At 34.2% G+C, this 5,425-nt stretch overlaps 1 long non-coding RNA gene across 1 annotated transcript; it reads left to right on the top strand.

Annotated features, from left to right (window-relative positions):
- The first annotated feature begins 536 nt into the window (after positions 1-536).
- LOC148128958 (uncharacterized) lies at positions 537-4,353 on the top strand. Its single transcript, XR_015745829.1, has 2 exons — positions 537-1,986; positions 4,292-4,353. It is a non-coding gene; the product is annotated as an uncharacterized LOC148128958 (long non-coding RNA).
- The last annotated feature ends 1,072 nt before the right edge of the window (positions 4,354-5,425 follow it).

Below are 5,425 nucleotides of genomic sequence, written 5' to 3'. Positions count from 1 at the left end.
GTATTATTTAACGTCCACCTCGATCTTCTTTTTTGTCCTTTCCATTTAATTATCATTGGATTGTGGTCTGCCCAAGTACTTGTTTCAATATTTGTTTCTTGAATGTTAGATATTAGTTCTGTTGAGATCCATATCATATCTATTCTGGACCATGATAAATGTCTATTTGAGTAAAAGGTGTATTGTTTGGTTTTAGCATTTCTTTCTCTCCATATATCTTTTAAATTTATTTCATTTACCATTTTAAAGAAAGATTTAGGGAGAGTCTTTCTGTTTTGCTTTGTTGTTGCTGTATAGTCCAGTTTGTTGTCTACAATTCCATTAAAATCTCCCATCATAACTATATTGGCATAGTCCAGTTCAATTATTTTCATGTGTAATTTTTTATAAAATTCTTCTTGTTTATCATTCGGAGCATAAATTGCAATCAGGAGTGTCCATTATTTCCACTGTTAATACTCTTCCATCTTCATCAGTATGAATCAGTTTTGCTGGGGTGGTCTCTTTAATATATGAAACCACTCCTCTTTTCTTACATTGAGTCAAGAAGTAAATATTTTCACTAATTTTGGCTGTACCAACAGTTGTTCATATTGTTTTTTAATATGTACTTGTAGACAAATTATATCAAATTTTAATTTCTCTAATTTATGAAAAATTTTCCTTCTTTTAACAGCTGAGTTAAGTCCATTTATATTCATTGTAATCAGTTTTTTCTCTCCCATGATAATATTTTGTAGTTGGGTTTGGCAGCTCTCGTAGATATTGATTCACGTTGTTCTTTGGTTTCTACCTGTTCACCTACTGCGCCTTCTTCTTTTTCAGTCCCCATTTGGTCCTCTTGGAATTCAATTAGTGAGATCTCTTTTTCTGCCTCTTCCTCTTTCCTTCCAAAAAATTCTGCGTAAAATAATTCGGCTTTCTCAATTGAATCAATTCTATGTTTCTGTTCCTGCCATGTAAACATTAACCCTTCTGGAATCAGCCATCTATAATACACCTCTTTTTTCAGTAACATTTTAGTCAGGAATCGGTATTCTCATCTCTCTCACTCTTCTGGGTATTTGTTTAAGACCACAATCTCCTTGCCTTTGTATTTCAATGTTTTCTCTCTTACCACTTGTAATATTTGCGTTTTAATGGCTTTTTTTGTAAATCTGATATGAACTTCTCTTGGTAGGTTATTTCTCATCGCATATCTTGTAAAAACTCGGTATACCTCATCTACTCCATCCATCATCTTCTCTTCTGTTATTTCCAAAGCTTCAGCCAGTATTTCTATCATTATCTCAGCTAGATTTTGTCCTTTTTCTTCCTCTATGTTTTGAAATCTGAGATAAAATTCTGATCTGTCCATCTCCCTTTTCAGCATCCCACTTTTATCTTGTTCAACCACCGTTAATCTACTATCAATGTCTCCAATCTTCTTGTCTCTTTGTTTATCTTCTTCAATTTTTTGGAATCTTTCATCATACTTCGCCATCATTTGTTGAATATTCTACACTTTTTCATCAGTTTTCCCTGTTCTTTGTTCAATATTCTCTCTTCTTTGTTCAATGTTCTCTATTCTCTTTTCAATAGTCTCTGATTTTGTTTTAAGGTCTTTGATTCCTTGCATAAACATCTTTAGAGTAACTTTTTCTTGTTTTTTGTCTTGCTTTAACATTGTCTGTATTGAACGTTGTCCTCCAGATGGTGGGGAGGCAGAAGTAGAAGTTGAGGAGCCAGGAGCTATAAATTTCCTACTCATTTTAAACGATTCAAAATCTTCAGGTTCTTCTAAACCTTAATCCAATTATGAAGTAGCCAATTATAATCCAAAGTGAAAAATAAAAATGGTAGAGAGAAAAAAGTCCAATAGTAATAAAAAAAAGGGAGACAAAATTTCTTCAGGTTCTTCTAAACCTTAATCCAATCAATAGTTAAGTAAAAAGGAAGGGGAAAGAAAGGCTTAAAAAGACCAAAAAAAGAAAAAAAATTCTTCAGGTTCTTTTTTTTTTTTTTTTAACAAATTTTATTAATTTTTTAAAAACAATACACAAACAAACAAAACATAGGATGTAGTAACATAAAATATCTTTTCTAAAAAAACAAATAAAACATCTTATTTAAAAACAAAATAATTCCAAATTATCACATTTCTATACAAACACAATTTAATATGTATGTTTATCTTATCTGTTCAACTTCATATCTTTTCCCAACTTCTCTTTATTGCTCCCTTTCCTTCTATTTAATTGTATTTCTTTTGCCTTGAATTATATATATTCATTGTATATAGTTTCATTAGTTCTCTTCCATATCCTTTCAAACATAGACAAACATTACACAAAACATAAATACATAAAACTTCTTTTTGGAAAGTGGCTTACCCCGGGTTAAATCTTTTTGTACAGACATAAATCAAATTCGTGCTCACTTAATATACTATTTCATATCTTATTTAACATTCTATATTTTCTATATATTTTCTCTCTCCTATTCACTCTTTTAATTCTATTTATTTCATCTCAATTTAAATAATTATACTTGCATCTTTTGTCCGTTCTCTTTCAATCATCTATTTATCCTTTCTTTCTAATACAATATTTCTCCTGTAAACACTGGTTGAAGTATGACAACTTTTTATCTTTCCCCTAAATTTAACACTTAAAATAGTACATATTTTCCATACTCATTCTGCTTCGTACATTCTAAGTACTACATTTCAAAATAATAAAACAAGCAAATAATATTAAATTTAATAAGTAGTAATAAAACCAAAAAAAAAGGAATATTGAGTTTATGATATAATAAGAACAATGTTTCATAGGAAATTAAACTCTATTATTAAATCTTAAACATTTTCATAGCTCCCCTTTAATGCATTATTAACTCATATAATATTTTAATTTTCTAACTCAGTTTCAAATACTAATATCTACGATACAATCTTATGTACTTTTGCAGAATCATTTTTATAAAATTATATCTTACCCCTTATCTCTGAAAAAAACCTGTTTTTAACATCTTGTTTAAAACCTTTATGACTTCTCTTCCCTTTTTCCCTTCCTTTCTTATCAATTCTAGCCTTTTGACCCCCCCCATCTCTCAAATTTCACTCTCTTAGTCTTCCCTCTCTGTTGTATTTCTCTTTTCTGTTGCTTTCTGACATCATATCGATTTTTCATCTTATTTTTCTTTTTCTTGGTTGCTTTTTTAAGTCCTGAGTTCACCTTTTCCTTGCCCCCCTTTCGCTTTTCTTCCTCCACTAAGAGTATTTGTCCATTAAAGATGGCTTCTTCTTCTTCATCCCAGCCTTCCTGTCGTTGTATTTCTTGATAGGTAAAGATCGCCATTTCCGAAAAGTGGAAAATAGATCCAGAAGAGCCCTTGCCTTCTTGTTCCTCTTCTTTCAGTTTTTGAAATTCCATTTGTAATTCTTCAAAAGATAATGCCATTTTTTCTTTTTTTTTAAACAACCCAAATGTCTTTAATCTTTCAAGAAATAGTTCACAAAAATCCCAAAGTCACAAAGCAAAGCAAATCAGAACAAACAGTTTCATTTAGCACTTTCTTCCTTCTATATTTTCTCTTCCTAGGGTAGAATTCAAATACACAGTTCCAAAGTAGTCTTCTAGAAGTCGTAATATCTTTTATTTCTGATCTTATAAACTCAAAGCAGTCTCCCTCAGTACAATCTTAAAATAAGTCTTTATCTCTTCCCTTCCACCTATAGCAAATAAAAAGAATTTTAGGTTTTTAATTCCAATGTCCAGAAACCCTTTATCCCCTTGGCTTTAAATTTCAAGTTAGATTACCTTCTATGCCCAAGTAGGTTTTCCAGATTTCAATCTGCTGTTTCTGTGGGAAGGGAGAGTGAAAGAAAATAACTTTCCCTTTCCAGTTTTCTTCCGCCGCTTTTACAATCTTCCTTGGGAGACAATGTATCCTTCAAACGATTTAGTTTCCAGGGGCTTTAGAAGTTTCTTGTTGTCCCGGTTCAGCCAACACTTTCGCTTTCTCCTACTTCCTCCAGCACGAATCTTACCCGGCTGCAGGCTTCTTTGTGGTGGCCATTGCTGACCGCCGCTCCACCGCCTTGGGAAAAAGGGTTTTGCCGGCTGAGGAGGGGGTTTGCGGTACCCCCAAACCCCAATCCAGAACCCCTCTCTCTTTGGTTGCCTCTACAGGGCAGCCATATCTTCCAGATCCATTTGGATCGGAGGCACCTCGGCAGCGAGCGCTGCAGGAATCGCAGAGAGTCGCGAATTCCTGCCACCGCCGAAGCCTTGCAAAACCGGGACTTCAGGTTCTTCAACACCTTAATCCAATTGAAAGGTCCCCAAAAAAATGCATAAAAATGAACCAAAAGGATGGATGGAAAAACAAAAAATCCCAAAGAAGAAAGGAGAAAAAAAAATTTTTTTTTGAGGCTTTCCCTTTAAGATAAAAAGCAAACGTAGAAATATTACAAAAATAAAGGTTTTTTTTAAAAAAGTACACTAAAGCTGGTAAGGAGGGGTAGCACAACTTAAAAAAAAATAAAAAGGACACACTGCACTTTATTTAATTATCCAAGGCTCTTATTATAACTCTCTTCTCCACAAACTTCAGCACCAGGCTTCAATTGTTGATAGAAATCCAGAAGAACACCTGCAATAACACTCTCCCGTGCTCTTCCCTCTATCTTATCACATAGCAATGTCCTTGAAAGGGAGTCTCAGATCTTTCTTTCTCAGCTTTCTCAGCTTCATCTAAAACATTTTCAAGCCTCTAGTTGGCAGTGTTACAAAGTTTCTTTGCTCTCACTTTCCCCCTCCTTTCCCAGGCAAGACGTAATAAACATTTTTTTAAAAGGAGAAAATATATATAAAAAAGAAAAATAACTAAAGGGAGCCTCTAGCCTAAAATATTGCAAAATCAAAAAAGAGAAGAAAAGGTAGATATAAATAGGAAAAGAACCAGTCCAGTTAGCAAATGCAAAATCGCATATAGAAGTCCAGCAATAAGAAAAAAAACCAAAGCCTTACTTTGACACTTCCGTTTAAAATCGCCGCTTATTCACTTCTCTCAAAACTTTTACAGATTCTTTTTTTTCCTTAGGGTGTCCTTTTAAGTCTTAGAATAATAAAAAAAAAAGTTCTCACCAAACTGGCACACTTTCTCTTTCTGCTCTCTTCCGTTTCGGAGCTGTCCCAACTTCAGCAGCTTTAATGGCTGCCTCTCTGCCGCTGGCAAGAAGAGCTTCTCCTGGATCAACCAGGGACTTTGCGGTATCCCTGGGATCTACAGGATGTGCTCTTCACTATCGCCGTCTCTTCGGGACGGTTTAGATCCGTTTGGACCGTCCAGGGGCAAAGATACCGGCGGCGATCTCAGACCTCCGAGATTGCATGCCATATTGTCGCTCCGCCAGCTCCGCCCCAAGATGTACTTCTTATTA

This window comes from Notechis scutatus, chromosome Z, assembly GCF_049901735.1.
Source record: "Notechis scutatus isolate UNSWTSFEM ecotype Mainland chromosome Z, rNotScu1.2, whole genome shotgun sequence".
NCBI classification, from domain to species: domain Eukaryota; kingdom Metazoa; phylum Chordata; class Lepidosauria; order Squamata; family Elapidae; genus Notechis; species Notechis scutatus.
The sequence above is the reverse complement of the archived record's forward strand: the minus strand, read 5'-3'. Positions and strand labels throughout refer to the sequence as shown.